We start from the raw sequence: 18,280 nt of genomic DNA, 5'->3' as shown, positions 1-18,280 counted from the left end.
TCTTTTATTTTTAGGTTAAAATTACTGAAATTTACTCATGCAGACTTTAAATTTTTTTTATTATCTTTATGTTATTTATTTGATAGAAACAGCCAGAAACTGAGAGGGAAGAGGATGATATAGAAAGAGAAAGAGGGGCCAGGAGATGGCACACCTGGTTAAGCACACATGTTACAGTGCGCAAGGACCCAGGTTTGAGCCCCCGGTCCCCACCAGTACAGGGAAAGTTTCACAAGTGGTGAAGCAGGGCTGCAGGTGTCTCTCTCCCTCTCTATCACCCCCTTCCCTCTCAATTTCTGACTGTCTCTAGCCAACAAATAAATAAATAAAGATAAAAAAATAAAATGAAAAAATAAAGAGAAAGACAGAGAGACACTTCTAGCACTGGTTAACCACTTGCAAAGTTTTCCCCCTGAAGGTGGAGACTGGGAGCTCCAACTCAGGTCCTTGAACATTATAGCATGTGTGTCCAATCAGGTGTGCCACCATCTGACCCTTCAGAATAGTTTGTACTAATTCAAGTGAACATCTTTTAATAGTTTGGGAGGGTTATCAGCGGTCAGAAATATAATCTCTTTAAAACAATATAATTAACCAGAACATTTCTGAACATTCTCATACATTGAAATTATATTTGAAGTTATAGGAGACTTAAAAAGAGGAATGTTGATTTGCTTAGCATATGATATAATTCCCAATGTCGTGGAAAGAAGTTACAGAGAGTTTCTCTATGTGTCATCAATCACATCACTTTGATTAAAGCTAAAATGAAAAACAATGGGAGGAACTAGATTGCTAGAAATCTAGAAGAGCAATTAATTGAAGTAAACTGCTTTAATATTCACTCTAAGAAATAGCGTCAGCATTCATATCATCACACAATAAAACTGTCAGCTTAAATAGTGCATCCTCAGACTAATAAATAAATTATAATATAGTAAAGGAGTTCAATATGTGTCTGTCTAAATTCTATTTAATGCAATTTAGTTAATCATGTACAATTATCATAGATTACTATTGCAATTTAAGGTAATTAAATGATTAAACATGATTTAACATGCATATACAAACTCACAAATGTTTCTACAATATATTTCTTGGTTTGAAAATCTACTTTTAATACCTATTTTCTATGAATGAATTTGAAATAATAGAAACATCTCAAAACACAAATACAGTGAAACAAGTATGTAATGCTTATCTTGATTTTTTTTTTTTTTTTACCCACAGGATTATCACTGGAGATCAGTGCCCTGCATTATAAATCTACATTCCTGGCGGCCCCTTTGATTCCCCATTGGATTAAAAAAAAGAGAAATTGAGAGAGGAGACAAAGACAGCAAGGAATAGAGAAATATAAACACCTGTAGACCTACTTTACTGTTTGTGAGGCAACTCCCCAAGAGGTGGGGTGAATTCAGGGTGTTCTAACTATGATCCTTGCTTTGCACTATGTGCACTTAACCCGGTGTGCGACCACCCAGCCTCCACTTGAAATTTCTTATCCTATTTTTAAATGAATTCTCAGAATAAAATATTAAATACACAAATACACACACACAGGAGTTGGGCAGTAGCACAGCGGGTTAAGCATATGTGGCACAAAGCACAGCGGGTTAAGCATAGGTGGCGCTTAAGCATCCAGTTTCCAGACCCTAGCTCCCCACCTGCAGGGAGTCGTTTCACAAGAGGTGAATCAGGTCTGCAGGTATCTTTCTCTCCCCTCTTTGTCTCCCCTCCTCTCTCCATTTATCTCTGTCCTGTCCAACAACAACATCCATAACAACAACAATAACTACAACAATAAAACAAGGGCAACAAAAGGGAATAAATAAATATAAAAAATAACTTAAAGTAAATATATAAATACAATGAGAGTAAAATGTAAAATCATATTTTCCAAACCGTTTTGTTATAAGAAATAACAAGTTTCTGCCACGGTTCCTCTTTGTCTCTTGTTCTGCTAAACATTTTAATGTTTTTCGGTCACCAAGTTGCAGATCCTAAGAAAAAGAACACTGACCATAAATTTTGCTCTAAATAGCTTTAAAAACATTTGCCTATTATTCAAACTGATGTTGACTGTCAATACTCAATAACTTTTTTTCTGAGAAAATCAGATATTTTAAGTTATTATTGAGTATAGATTAGTCACTCAAATATTACAAACTCTTTCAGATTATTGAAATCTGACAGAACTCTAACTCAGATGGATTGAGGGGAAAATAATCTTTCTGAGAATCGAATAAAATATTAATGAAAGTGCAGAGGACAATTAATGAAATATCCTATGAACAACTGAACTAGGGTCCATAATACAGTCAGGACTCTGAGATTTTTTTTTTTTAAATATTTTTTTTATTTTTCCCTTTTTATTTATTTGTGAATTTGAAAGATAGAAGGAGAGAGAGAAAGAAGCAGACATCACTCTGGTAATTGTGTTGCCAGGGATTGAATTTAGCATCCCATGCTTTATCCACTATGCCACCTCCCAGCCACATAATTTATTATTTCTTTCAATATTGTGATTCTTTCACTTTGAAAAGTTTTTCTCTCCCCCCATCAGAGTCTTTTACTTCATTGCAATACACCAACTCCAGTCCAGATCCAGCTCAGTGTTTTCTCTGCTAATATTGTTTTTCAAAGTCTACCTATGAGTGAGATCATCCCATATTCATCTTGTTTCTGACATTTCACTTATCATGATTTCTTCAAGCTCCATCCAAGATGGGCTGAAAATGGTGATATTGCCATTTTTAATACCTGATTAGTATTCCACTGTGTATATAGAGGTCTTGGAAAAGGATGCCAGAGAACCTAGTGATAGTTGTATTATGTTGAAAACTGAGAAATGTTATGCCTATATAGACTATTGTGTTTACTGGAGACTGTAAAAAATTAATCCCCCAATAAAGGAAAAAAATGTTTAAAAAAAAAGTGTTTCCCTACATTTCTATATAAAGTTGCCTCCAGATACAGTACTGATTTTATAACTAGTTATTCTAATTCAAATAAAAATATATTCTTCCTTCTAGATTAGTAGTTGAAAACTTCATAGGCAAAAACTAGTTAGAGAAATGTAGCTAATGGCTTGAACAAATACGGTTAATCAAATATGGCTCCCAGTTTGGGTGAGCAAATAAAAGACTACTTTACTTTTTTTTTTTTCTTTTATTGACACCAGGCTTATCACTGGGGCTCGGTGCCTATACTCTGGCTACACTAATCACATTTTTCCCTTTCTTTTCTTTCTTTTTTTTAAATTTATTTTTTATTTAAGAAAGGATTAATTAACAAAACCATAGGGTAGGAGGGGTACAACTACACACAATTCCCACCACCCAATCTCCATATCCCATCCCCTCCCCAATAGCTTTCCCAGTCTCTATCTTTCTGGGAGCATGGACCCAGGGTCTTGTGGGTTGCAGAAGGAGGAAGGTCTGGCTTCTGTAATTGCTTCCCCGCTGAAAATGGGCACTGACAGGTTGATCCATACTCCCAGTCTGCCTCTCTCTTTCCCTAGTAGGGTAAGTCTCTGGGGAAGCGGAGATCCAGGACACACTGGTGGGTGCTTCAGTACAGGGAAGCCTGGCCAGCATCCTGATGGCATCTGGAAGCTGGTGGCTGAAAAGAGAGTTAACATACAAAGCCAAACAAATTGTTGAGCAATCATGGGCCCAAAGGTTGGAATAGTGGAAAGGAAGTGGTAGGAGGGTACTCACTGCAAACTCTAGTGACTTCTGCTTTCAGGTATATATTTTGCACCAGTTTATGGATACCTGTGAACGTATGCTCTCTCTCATAGAACCTGGTCTATATCTAGGATTTGGGACTTTGTTAGAAAGTGAACAAGTTGGGATGGAATTATAGAATACTATGAAAGGAAAGGTCTCACCCAAGTAATGAAGCTGAAGGGTTGTCATTTCACAAGTGAATTCTCTGGACACAGTCTGAGGTGAAGCATGTTGAGGTGGCAATCATTACGTTGATTAGGTTGTGATCCGCAGATACAATATTATTTGATATGGATTGGGAGAGGCATGCGGGAAAGTAGGCTCTGTCCTAAGGTTCCAGGACTGGGGGAAATATAGGCTCTGTAGGGGAGATGTGAGGTTCCTGCTGTCTTAGGGTTCAAAAAGATAATGGATAGTTAATGTTATCATCACATTATTTGGTAATTGGGATAACTATGAAAAGTCCTTTTATTAGTGTTTGCTGTATAGTACCCAGTATCTTGTATATAGCTGTGCCATTGGTTGCTTCTGATCTACTTGGTCTAGGCTTTTGAGAGAGTCCATATATCAAATACACAGCCTATATATAGTTTTAAAAACTTCGAGACATACAACTAATTTTCCCCCTCTCATATTAATTTATTAGTGATTTATATGACTACACTTTACTAGGAGTGTACATAAACACCATTCCCACCACCAAAAGACTCTGTCCCATCCCACACACCTACCCAGACCCCCCCGGCGGCCCAGGAAGCTGCATGTCTACCCCACATTACAGGGTTTTTTCTTTGGTGCCCTACTTTCAATTTAGTCAGATCCTGCTTTTAGTTTCCCTTTCAGATCTTCTTTCTCAGCTTCTGTTGATGAGTGGGATCATCCCATACTCATCTTTATCTTTCTGACTTAGCTCACTTAAATTAATTCCTTCTAGGTCTGACCAAGATGGGTCAGAGAAGGTGAGTTCATTGTTCTTGATAGCTGTATAGTATTCCATTGTGTATATATACCACAGCTTTCTCAGCCACCTGTCTATTATTGGGCACCTGGGATTCTTCCAGGTTTTAGCTATTATGAATTGTGATGCTATGAACTTAGGAGTACACACCTCTTTTTGATTAGGTGTTATGAAGTCCTAGGGCTATAATCCCAGGAGAGGAATTACTGGATCATATGGAAGGTCCATGTCTAGACTTGTGAGAGTTTTCCAGACTGCTCTCCACAGAGGCTGGACCAATTTACATTCCCACAAGCAAGACAAAAGGGTTCCTCTGTATCCACAGCCTCTCCAGCATTTGTTGCTGTTGTCCTTTTTGATGTATGCTATTCTTACAGGAGTGAGGTGGTGTCTCAATGTTGTCTTAATTTGCATTTCTCTGACAATCAGTGACCTAGAGCAGTTTTTCATATGTTAGTTAGCCTTTTGGATCTCCTCTGAAGTGAATGTTTTATTCATATCCTCTGCCCATTTTTGGATGGGGTCATTTGCTTCTTTTGGTGCTAAGTTTGCTGAGCTCTTTATATATTTTGGTGATTAGTTTCTTGTCTGATGTATGGCATGTGAAGATCTTCTCCCATTCTGTGAGGGGTCTCTTTGTTTGTTTCTTTGGATGTGCAGAAGCTTTTCAATTTGATGTAGTCCCATTGGTTTGTTTCTGCTTAGTCTTCCTTGCAATTGGGTTTATTTCATCACAGATGTCCTTGAGGTGTAGGTGGGAAAGTGTTTTACCAATGTTTTCCTCTAAGTATTTGATTGTTTCTGGTCTAACATCCAGGTCTTTGATCCATTTGGAGTTGATTTTTGTTTCTGGTGAGATAAAGTGGTTAAATTTCATTCTTCTGCATATTACAACCCAATTTTCCCAGCACCATTTAGAGAAGAGAGCCTCCTTCTTGTATTTAATGCTTTGGGCCCCCTTATCAAAGATTAGATGTCCATAGGTGTGGGGATTTATTTCTGGGATTTCAATTCTGTTCCACTGGTCTATGTGCCTTTTTTTGTTCTGGTACCATGCTGTTTTGAGGATGATAGCTTTATAATATAGTCTGAGATCTGGGAGTGTCACACCTCCATTTCTGTTTCTTTTCCTTAAGATGGATTATGCAGTTCTAGGTGTTTTCATGTTCCAGATAAATGATTGTATTGTTTGTTCTATTCTCTTAAAGAAGCTTGGTGGAACTTTGATGGGTATTGCATTAAATTTGTATATGGCTCTGGGGAGAATATACATTTTGATTATATCTATTTTATTTTTCCAATCCATGAGCATGGAATATCTTTCCATTTCTTGGTATCAGTTTCTAATTTCCTTGTGTAGCGACTCATAGTTTTCAGTATACAAGTCTTTTACTTCTTTGGTCAACTTTATTTCTAGGTATTTGATTGATTTTGCTGAAACACTAAATGGGAGTGATTTCTGGATTTCATATTTAGTGTTTGCATAAAGAAATGCCACTGATATTTGTACATTGATTTTGTAACCTGGCACCTTGCTATATGCCTAATAACTTCCAGTAGTTTTCTGCTGGATTCTTTAGGTTTATCTATGTATACTATCATATCATCTGCAAATAGTGAGAGCTTGACTTCTTCCCTTCCAATCTGTATTCCTCTGATTTATTTCTCTGCATGATTGCTATAGCAAGAACTTCCAATACTATGTTGAAGAGTAACGGTGACAGTGGACAGCCCTGTCTAGTCTCCGATCTGAGGGGGAATGCTTTCAGCTTCTGTCCATTGAGTATGATGTTGTCTATAGGTTTGCTTTATATGGATTCCACTATCTTGAGGAATTTCCCATTTTTTGTAGAGTTCTGAGCATGAATGGGTGTTGGATTTTGTCAAAGGCTTTCTCTGCATCTATTGAGATCATCATGTAGTTTTTGGCTTTGCTTTTATTGATGTAGTAAATGACATTGATTGACTTACGGATGTTGAACCAGCCTTGCATTCCTGGGATGAATCCCACTTGGTCGTGATGAAAAATCTTTTTCATATGTTGCTGTATCTGGTTGTCCAAGAACTTGTTTAATATTTTGGCATCTATGTTCATCATAGATATTGTTCTGTATTTTAACTTTTTTGTTCTGTCACTATCAGTTTTTGGTATGAGGGTGAAATCCTTTTTCATTCAGGGCTCGATAGATATCTTGCCATTCTCTTCTGCCTTTTAGATTTTGAGTGGAGAAGTCTGTTGATAGTTTTATGGGTTTTCCCCTGTATGTGATTTTTTGTTTCTCTCTTGCAGCCTTTAGGATCCTTTCTTTATCCTTACTCCTTCTCATTGTGACTATGATGTGGCTTGATGTCTTCAGGTCTGGGTTGATTCTGTTTGGAACTCTCTGGGCCTCTTGAATCTTAATGTCCTTTCTGTTATTCAGGTCTTGGAAGTTTTCTTCTATAATTTCCTCTAGAATGTTTGCTTCCCCTTCCTCTCTTTCTTCCTCTGGCAGGCCAATTATGCAAACGTTACTTCTTTTGAGATCATCCCATATGTCTCTGTTGTTGTTTTTAGTGTCTCTCAATCTCTTTTTGAGCTCTTTCACCACTTTCTTAGTTTTCTCTAACTCATCCTCTGTCTGACTAATTTTGTTTTCTGCTTCTGTTAGTCTGCTTTCCCTTCCCTAAGCTTCTTTCCTCAGTTCAGCTATTTCAGCTTTCAGTTCTCTAATTGCCTCAAGATAATCAGTATTTTCCTTGGGGGTCTCAACTGTTGTCTCCCTAATACTGTCATTCCTTACCTCAAATGTTGTTTTTATTTATGTAATTAAGAAGTTTATTATTGCTTGCATATGTTTCTTATCTATAGTTACTTCTGGCTGATTTGTAGTTTCTTCTGGGCTCTTGTATTTATTCATTGGATTAGCAGTTTTATTTGCTCTTGATCTACCAATTTTTTTGATTTATGTGTTTCTTATTTTTATGTTCTGTTTTTCCTCAGTTGTTGTGTTTTGAGTACAAGCAACACTGTACTAAATACTTTTATGACAAATGAAATCACCAACCTCAGAAATTATAATATCAACTGAAGCAAGTATTGAAGCAGTTTAATCACTACCAGTTAGCCAAATAATGTCTCCAGTCCATTAAAATATAGCAACCAAGTCCAAGTAAGAAGAAAGAGAAAGGAAAGAAGGGATAGCAAGTATAGACAATTATGTAAATCTACTATCCATTGTATATTCTAGGGGTATCAAGAGGAGAAAGGGAAGTAGTGCAGAGATACACACATAGAGAGTCCATTCTGAGTCTGATCTGCCCCCAAATAATTCACAAATGAATATCAGTGAAATCAGAAAGACAAAGAAGAAGGTAGGAAGAAATGGAAGACAAGATAAAAAAAAAGAGAAACAAGAGAGAGAAAAGAAAAAAGGTAAGAAAAAGCTGTAATAAAAGAGCAGTGAAAGGAAAGTTTTTTAATTGATTAATTAATTATTATTATTTTAATTAGCTAGGAGGAGGGAGCAGGGGAGAGTTTGTAGAGGAGGTAGAAGTAGTGAGACAAGTTCCTCTCACAATGGATAAGATGCCCTGTCCCCTAGCAATGAAAGATACCCTAAGAGTTAATTCTGGTCAACCTAAAGGAGGGGGGGAAAGAGATACACTTTTATATAATATTAATAATAAAATAGAGCAGGGTAAAAAACCTGTCCCAGATTGCCGCAGGCCTCCTGAGCAGAGGCAGCTGATTGCTAAGAAAGAAAAAAAAAAAAAAAACTCAGGACTAGACAAGAATAGCAGGAATAGACAATTATGCAAATCTACTATCCACTGTATATTCTAGGGGTAGCTAAAGGAGAATGGGAAGTAGAGCAGAGATACACGCAGAGAGAGTCCAATCTGAGTCAGATTTCTTCCCCCAAATAATTCCCAAATGTGTAAAAGTGAATTCAGAAAGCTGAAGGAGGAAGGAAGAAAGGATGACAAGAATGAGAAAAAGAAGAGAAAAACGAAAAAAGATAAGAAAAAAACAGTAATAAAAGAGCAGTGAAAGGAAAGAGTTTATTTATTTATTATTATTTAATTAGCTATGCGGGGGGGGGAGAATGGGTAAGGGCATTAGGAAAAGTGAAATGAGTTATTTTAGCAGTGAATAAGACACCAAGTCCCCTAGCAATGGAAAATACACTAAGAATTAATTCTGGTCAACCTGAAGGAGAGGGGGAAAGGGGTACGTGTTTATCTTGTATTGATAATAAAATAGAACAGAGTAAAAAACCTGTCCTGTCTTTGGCTTGGATGGCTCCAGATTGCCTCATGCCCCCTGAGCAGAGGCAGCTGATTGGCTACTTAGAAAGAAAAAAGGCCAAAGGTTTCAGAAGAGAATAGAATTAGAATGAATGACACCCCCTGGTGGGACAGGAATCTTGGTAAAGAAAGAAGCTCAGCAGGGGAGCCTGCTAGGAGCAGATCTCTGGTCCCCAGGGACTGGTTATGGGTGGGAAGGGGGGAGGGGGGTGTGCTTCAGTTATAATAATTTAAAAGAAAAAAATTTTTTTTCCCTTTCTTTTTACTCTAGTTTCTAATTCAAACTGAGTTATAGTCACCTCTTTGGTGTCACAGCTAGGACCCCTTATTGACTGGCCTACTAAAGGCAAAAAATCCTACCATTTCCAGTAGATGTGGTCGGAGCTCAAGCCACTAGCAGCTTCTCATTCCGCCATCTTCCGGAATCCCACTCTTTTCTTTTCTTTTCTTTTCTTTTCTTTTCTTTTCCTTTCTTTTCTTTTCTTTTCTTTTCTTTCCTTTTCTTCCTTTCCTTCTTTCTTGATTTTGTTCTTTCTTTTTTTAATTTTATTTGTCAGAACAGAGAAATTGAGATGTTAGGGGAAGATAAAAAGGGAGAGAGAGGCACCTCTTCATGGCTCATGTAGCAGCCCTTCTGCAGATGTGGAGCAGGAGCTAGAACCTGGGTCCTTGTTCATGGGTGTGCTTAACAGGATGCACCACAGTCAGCCCCCCCCCCCCATTTACATGTGTATACAGAAATTTACTTTTAAAGACAGAAAAACTTTGGGTCTTCTATTTTAAGTGAAATTTTACTACAGGCAAAAGAAAGTGTTTATCTTGAATTAATTGTCATAGATACACTATATCCTTGGATATTTAAAGAGATGTAAAGCAAAACTATGCTGTAATGAGATAGCAATATATGTCTGATTCCATATTATCTTTGTATTAATTTATATTTGTATTGAATTCTCACTGGTTTACAAAAAAATAAGGCTTTAGTAATAGAGTTCCATTATTTAGATTTATGTTATTCAGTATCTCCAGAAATATATTTTATATGTCTATAAGCCTCACCGTATCCACCACAAATATCTTAAAACCAGGTCCATTATTTTCTCTACCTATGCCTGCCCTCCTCATAACTATCACCTTTCTCTGCATTATAGAGGCTTTATACTGTGAATTGTTTATTTGGTTTGTTTATTTGTATTCCATATATGGTAGTAATTGAGGCATGATTGTCTTTCATTTTTTGAATTATATTATTTACATATGTCTTTATCTAGTTATCAGTGTATAGACCAATATGAAGATATAAGCTCAAAAATCACAAAATGAATAGAAAAAAAATGACATAATTATGACCATAGAGATGACTTTGGAAAATGAATTCCAAAGGCAAGGAAAAGGAAAATAAGGTCAACATAAATGAATGGAACAAAATAAAAATTAAAAAAAAAAAGTACAAAACAAAATTATTAATGAAAAACTAAGAATGAGAATTTGAAAACAAAACTTTCTTTTATTTATTTATTTATTTATTTATTTTTACTTTTTTATGTATTATTGGATAGAGACAAAGAGAAATTGAGAGGGAAGGAGGAAATAGAGAGGGAGAGAGACAAAGATATTCCTGCAGCCCTGCTTCACCACTCATGAAATTTTCTCTCCTGCAGGTGGGGACCAGGGGCTTGAACCTAGCTACTTTTGCACTGTAATGTGCATGCTTAACCATGTGCACCACCACCTGGCCCTTTGGAATTTTTCACACCAAAGGAGTAATGGTATTTTCAGCATTTGTCTACATGAAGAGAAGTATCTCTCTGACTCACAGTTAAAGTGAGTTTCATTTATTTATAAAGTCATATGTAATAGTATGATCAAATACACATTTTTTTATTCTGCCCTTCTTAACAGGAAGATAATTTTTAATTTTTTTTAAAAAACTATACTAACAATCTGCATTAAACAGCTGTAAGGTCCACTTATAGATGTGATGGAACACATAAAGATGATTGACTTGTAAGCAGAAACAGTGGCATGAAAAGATGATGGATAATGGAACAAAGAATGATCCAAGGAGAAATCATGAAAGTAGTGAATTTAGAGGATTATCAAGAACATAGATTCATTAGAAAGCAAAATATAAATTCTTAGAGCACAAGTTCATTAAAGGACTTCTTCAGAATGCACAGTAAATGATGAAAGAAGTGAAAAAATATACAGAGAATTTTAAGAGAGTGTAACCTAAGAAATACTGCATGGATTTCTATTTAGAAAATATAACAATAAAAAATGAATGACCAAATATATAAATGTTTAAAATAGTCATGAACATTTTTTAAAAATATAAACTAAGCTTACTTTGCTTTTTTTAAAAATTTATTCCCTTTTGTTACCTTTGTTTTATTGTTGTAGTTTTTATTGATGTCATTGCTGTTGGATAGGACAAAGAGAAATGGAGAGAGGAGAGGAAGACAGAGGGGGAGAAAAAGATAGACACCTGCAGACCTGCTTCACCGCTTGTGAAGGACTCCTCTGCAGGTGGGGAGCCTGGGCTCGAACTTGAATTCTTATGCCGGTCCTTGCGCTTTGGGCCACATGTGCTTAACCTGCTGCGCAACAGACCAACTCCCAAACTTTGTTTTTTAAGTGGTTTTCTTAAAGCACTACAGCTTGGTAAACAGTGAAAATTAGTATGTCATTTCAAAAGTCAGTTTTGTTTTGTTTCTTTGTTAATAAGTCGTTCAAAGATGCAGACTATTCTAATGATATATATATATATATATATATATATATATATATATATATATATATATATATTTTTTTTTTTTTTTTCCCTCCTGGGGCTCTGTTCCTGCACTGCTCCTAGAGGACATTTTTTCTTTTTTTGTTTTTGTTTTACCAGATCACGGCTCAGCTCTGATTTATGCTGGGGCTTGAACCTGGGACTTTGGATCTTCAGGTATGAGAGTCTGTTTACATAACCATTATGCTATCTACCCCTAGGACATTTTTTTCTATTTTGCTGCCCTTGTTGTTACTGTTGTTGATATTATTGTTATTGCTGTTGTGGTTGTTGTATAGGACAGAGAGAAATCAATAGAGGAGGGGAAGACAGAAAGGGGGAGAGAAAGATAGACACCTGCAGACCTGCTTCACCGCTTGTTAGGCGAACCCCTGAAGTTGGGGAGCCTGGGGCTGGAACAGGGATCTTTATACTAATCCTTGTGCTTTGTGTCATGTGCACTTAACCCCCTGTGCTATCTCCCTGGCCCACCCCACCCCACCCCACCAAGATAAATATTTTTAACCACTTCACTTTGAGTTAATGATGGTCCCTGAACTCATAGGATATTAGTTTTCACATTTAGCATCCCCACTAGAACTGGCATGGGGAATAAATGACTTAGTGCCCAGAAATATTATAGTGAAATTTTTATACAATGATCAAGATAAAGCTAATGAGTAAATATGATAATAATAATGCGGGTAACAAAGATAGAGGAAATACTCTGACCCATAGTCCTCATCTGAAAGCAATAATCTGGAAGAAAAGTGTTCATGATTTATAAGTTACATGGTAAAATTACTTTCACTTTTAGGTGGTGGTTGTTATCGTTAATAATAATTAATTAATAATTAATAATAAAATAATTAAAATTGTTATCTTTTTCACCATAGCACTTATTAGCTCTGGTTATTTATTTTAATGTCAAGGATCTAACCTGGGACAACTTGCAGGCAAGTCTTGTGTGCTACTAGTGTAACATTATCTCCTTGATCTAGTAAAGTTGTTTTAATTTCTTGACTTTGTAGCCACATAAAATATTAAGAGAAAATTTTAAGTGAACACATTTCTAAATAGCATGCTATTTTAGAATCTACAGATTAAATGAAATTATAATAGAAGTCTTTATAGATATTATGAAGCCAATTCTTAAATTTATGTAACAGTGAAATGTGAATAACTCATGTTATATGATGACTAAGCTTATAATGAAACTAAAGTAAGACACACAAAAACACTACTACAGCAAAAATAAACAAAAAATGATTTTGACCTCCAACTTAACAAATAAATCAGTGACTCAAAATAGTAGGAAAAAAGAGCCAGTACATACACATATATGTGTGTGTGTGTGTGTGTGTGTAGAGAGAGAGAGAGAGAGGAATAAAATTTTTAAATAGAACCTAGAAAACAAAAAAAGAAAGAACCTAGGGGTAATGTAAAATTTTATGACCTAATTTAAAGAGGATGGTTGTGTCATTATCATCAATTTTAATACATCAAATATAAAACTAGCATATAACCCAGAAATTCCATTTCTGGCCATTTACTCAAAATAAAAAGTAAAAGTGGTTATCTATAGAATTTGTACATGAATATTCACCATGGCTTCATTTATAAGAGTTAAACTATGAAAGTAAGCAAAATAGATGATAGAGGATAAATACAAAAAAAGCTACAGTGTTATATAATGGAGCTCTCCACTCATCAAGGAAAAGAAAGAATACATATAATAATTATATTGATTAAAATAATACATATTATGGGATCAGACAGGGTACATCCAGTAGTATACATATTAGCATAAACATGGAACCTGGTTCAAATCCCCAGTTATCACCTGCAGGAGAAAGCTTCATGAGCAATGAAGCAGTACTGCAGGTGTCTCTCTCTCCCCTTCTGTATCTCCCTGTCCCCTCTAAGTTTATCAGTCTCTATGAAAAAGAAGGAGGAGGAGGAGGAGAAAGGAAGAAAAAACTGGCCACCTAGAGTGATAGATTTCTTGTGTAGGCACTGAGTCAAAGTGGTGATTCTGGTGGAAATGATGATGATGGTGGTGGTGGTGGTGGTGGTGATATCAGACTGAGCCAGTGGAATAAATAGCTCACATGGATAGGGCAGTGCTCTGCTATATGTGTGACACAGATTTGAGCTCAGCCCACACCACACAGAAAGAAACGTCAGTGCTGTGGTTTCGAACTCTGTCTCTAAAATAAATAAATAAATAAATAAATAAATAAATAAATAAATAAAAATAAGTATAGAACCCTGCAGGGGAGTCACTTCACAAGTGGTGAAGCAGGTCTGCAGGTGTTTATCTTTGTCTCCCCCTCTCTGTCTTCCCCTCCTCTCTTCATTTCTCTCTGTCCTATCCAGCAATTATGACAACAACGACAGTAATAATAACTACAACAATAAAAACAAGGGCAGCAAAAGGGAAAATAAATGAATAAATGTAAAAAAAATTTAAAAATAAGTGTAAAACAAAATAAATCAGATTGAAGAAAAAGTGCAAACCAAATAATTCTGTTTACATTCATTCATAAAAAAATGTGAACATATTCATAGTGAGAAATTAAAACAGTATGAATAAAGAGGAAGACCAGAGAGGGAGACTTTGATGGTAAGACCAGTTAAAAAAAATGACACAAGGAAATGTGGTGGTGAAGAAATGTTTGACATTGGCTGTAGAGATAATTTCAGAGTTACACATATATGCTTATCCAAGTTTGTACTTTATGTATGTACAAGTTTAAGATACTGAGGTTCTTGTACTTTTCTAATCCTGATAAGTAAAGTGTCATTTAAAAATATATATATATAACCTTGGAATGTTCCTACTCATGACCACAGAATGTGAGTGAAGATCTACAGGGATACAGAAGTCATATAGTTTCCTAAGGTGAATATGGGCTGCAGATCAGATCAGATTGAAGGGGTTTACAGTCAACAATATGTATACCCCTTTCCCATATTTGGGAGCTACTCTCTTCCCTCTACCAGATTTCTGGACTTTTTATAACCATGAAATCATCTCCTTAGACAATAAATTGGAGCCACCTGCATACCAGATGACAGGCTCAGGAAAAACAAACAAAAAAACTAGTATAGTCATAAATGCTTTGGAATATCATTAAAATAGGCCTACTAGCTATCTACAAAACAGAGACCCCCTAAATCTTCATCTGCACTATTCCAGCATTTAGGTGCATAATTAGTCAACAATTTGTTTGACTTTATATGTTAAAACTCTTTTTTCTTAATTAATTAATTTATTTTTTATTGGTTAGAGACAGCCAGAAATCAAGAGGGAGGGGGTGATAGAGAGGGAGAGAGAGAGAGAGACCCCTGCAGCCCTGCTTCACCACTCCTAAAACTTTCCCCCTGCAGGTGGGGACCAGGGGCTCAAACCCAGATCCTTGCACATGGTAATACATGCTCTCAACCAGGTGTGCCACCACCCGGCCCCCATGTTAAATCTCTTTCAGCCTCCAGGTTCCAGATACTATCATGATTCTCTGGAAAGACAATCCTACTAATATTTCCTGGAGCTCAGCTTCCCCAGAGCCCTGCCCCACCAGGGAAAGAGAGAGAGAGAGTGGGATTATAGATTGACCTGTTAACACCCACTACAGAAGCAATTACAGAGGCAAGACTTTCCATTTTCTGCGCCCCATAATGACCTTGGGTCCATACTCCCAGAGGGTTAAAGAATAGGAAAGCTATCAGGGGAGAGGATGGGATACAGAGTTCAGGTGATGGGAATAGTTTGGAGTTGTGTCCTCTTATCCTATGGTTTTGTCAATGTTTCCTTTTCATTTTATTTTATTTTATTTTATTTTATTTGTTTGTTTATGAAAGGGATAGGAGAGAAAGAACCAGACATCACCCAGGCACATGTGCTGCCAGGTTGAGAGTCCAATGCCCTGCCCACTGTGCCACCTCCTGGACCACTCAGTGTTTCCTTTTTATAAATAAAAAATATATATCTATTCAGACAGTTTCTTAAAACCAAAAATGAATTTAAGATAAATATAGAAATAAATACTAGCTATTCTGAAACGTAAAATGACTTAAAATTGTTTAAAATTGCATAACAAGTGGTAAGAAATAGATTCAAGAAGAATGGACAAAAAATATTTATCTTACAAAATGAAAAGTTAAGTGATTTTAATATATATATATCCAGGCTATAGTGCAGTGTGTTACTTGCACATGGAGGAAGTTCAAGGAACCACATAAGCATCGCTGTTTGAGCCCCCAGGCCCCTACCTGCAGTGGAAGGGGAGGTCGCTTCACAGGCAGTGAAACAGGTCTGCAGATGTATATTTTTCTTTTTATTTATTTATTTATTTGAGAAAGGAGACATTAACAAAATCATAGGATGGAGGGGTACAACTCCACACAATTCCCACCACCCAATCTCCATACCCTGTCCCAACCCCAATAGCTTTCCCATTCTCTATCCCTCTGGGAGCATGGACCCAGGGTCATTGTGGGTTGCAGAAGGTGGAAGGTCTGGCTTTTGTAATTGCTTCCCGCTGAACATGGGCATTGACTGGTCGATCCATACTCCCAGTCTGCCTCTCTCTTTCCCTAGTAGGGTGAGGCTCTGAGGAAGCAGAGCTCCAGGATGCATTGGTGGGGTCTTCAGTCCAGGGAAGCCTGGACAGCATCCTGATGGCATCTGGAACCTGGTGGCTGAAAAGAGAGTTAGCATACAAAGCCAGACAAATTGTTGAATAATCATGGACCCAAAGATTGTAATAGTGGAGATGAAGTGTTGGGGGGTACTCACTACAAATTCTAGTATACTATTGCTTTCAGGTATATATTTTGCAGTAGTTTATGGATGCCTGTGAACATATGCTCTAACTCCTGAAACTTGACCAATATCTAGGTTTTGGAACTTTGTTAGGAAGTGAACCACCTAGGATGGAATTAGAGAATACTATGAAAGGAAAGGTCTCACCAAGTGATGAAGCTTAAGGGTTGTCGTTCCACACCTGAAGTCTCTGGACACAGTCCGAAGTGATACATGCTGGGGTGGCACTCGTTGCGTTGATTAGGTTGCAATCAGCAGATGCAGTATTATTTTGTAAGAATTGGGAGAAGCATACGGGAAATTGGGCCCTACCCTAGGGTCCCAGGACTGGGGGAAGTTTAGGATCTATAGTAGAAATGTGAGGTTCCTGCTGTCTTAGGGTTCAAGAAGACAATGGATAGTTATTGTTATCATCACATTATTTGGTAATTGGGTTAACTTTGAAAAGTCCCTTTGTTAGACATACAATCAATTTTTACCCTCATATTAATGAGTGATTTATATGACTAAAATTTGATAAGTGTGTACACCATTCTCATCACCAAAAGATAGTGTCCATCCCACCCCCAACCCCCGCCAGCCCAGGAAGCCGCATATCCACCCTCCCCCTCACCACGTTTTTTTGATGCCCTACTTTCAATATAGTCAGATAAGGCTTTTAGTTTCCCTTTCAGATCTTCATTCTCAACTTTTTTTGATGAGTGGGATCATCCCATACTCATCTTTACTTTCTGACTTAGCTCACTTAATATAATTCCTTCTATCTCTGACCAAGATGGGTCAGAGAAGTTGAGTTCATTGTTCTTAGTAGCTGCATAGTATTCCATTGTGTATATATATATATATATATACATATCACAGCTTTCTCAGCAACTCATCTGTTGTTGGTCACTTGGGTTGCTTCCAGGTTTTAGCTATTATGAATTGTGCTGCTATGAACATAGGAGTATACACATCTTTTTCATTGGGTGTTATGGAGCCCCTGGGGTATATCCCCAGGAGAGCAATTACTGGATCATATAGAAGGTCCATGTCTAGCCTTGTGACAGTTCTCCAGACAGCTCTCCACAGAGGCTGGACCAATTTAAATTCCCACTAACAGTGCAAAAGGGATCCTCTGTCCCCACTGCATTTCCAGGATTTGTTGCTGCTGTCCTTTTTTTTTTTTTCTTTTTAACGCTTCACGAATTTGTGTATCATCCTTGCACAGGGGCCATGCTAATCTTCTCTGTATTGTTCCAATTTTAGTATATGTGCTCCCGAAGCGAGCACTTCTGCTGTCCTTTTTGATGTATGCTATTCTTATAAGAGTGAGGTGGTATCTCAATGTTGTCTTTATTTGCATTTCTCAGACAATCAGTGACATGGAGCAGTTTTTCATATGTTTGTTAGCCTTTTGGATCTCCTCTGAGGTGAGCGTTCTGTTCATATCCTCTGCCCATTTATGAGTGGGTTCATTTGCTTTTTTGGTGCTAAGTTTGCTGAGCTCTTTGTATATTTTGGTGATTAGTCTCTTGTCTGATATATAGCATGTAAAGATCTTCTCCCATTCTGTGAGGGGTCTCTTTGTTTGTGTGATAGATTCTTTGGATGTGCAGAAGCTTTTCAATTTGATATAGTCCCATTTGTTTGTTTCTGCTTTAGTCTTCCTTGCAATTGGATTGGTTTCATCAAAGATGTCCTTGAGGTTTAGGTGG

At 36.9% G+C, this 18,280-nt stretch overlaps 1 non-coding gene across 1 annotated transcript; it reads right to left on the bottom strand.

Moving 5' to 3' along the window:
- Positions 1 to 17,748: 17,748 nt before the first annotated feature.
- On the bottom strand, positions 17,749 to 17,855 carry LOC132532882 (U6 spliceosomal RNA). The gene has a single exon (XR_009544805.1). It is a non-coding gene; the product is annotated as a U6 spliceosomal RNA (small nuclear RNA).
- Between the last annotated feature and the right edge of the window lie 425 nt (positions 17,856 to 18,280).

Source organism: Erinaceus europaeus, chromosome 14, assembly GCF_950295315.1.
Source record: "Erinaceus europaeus chromosome 14, mEriEur2.1, whole genome shotgun sequence".
Lineage (NCBI taxonomy): Eukaryota > Metazoa > Chordata > Mammalia > Eulipotyphla > Erinaceidae > Erinaceus > Erinaceus europaeus.
Note: the sequence above shows the minus strand (reverse complement) of the source record. Positions and strands in the feature narration are given on the sequence as shown.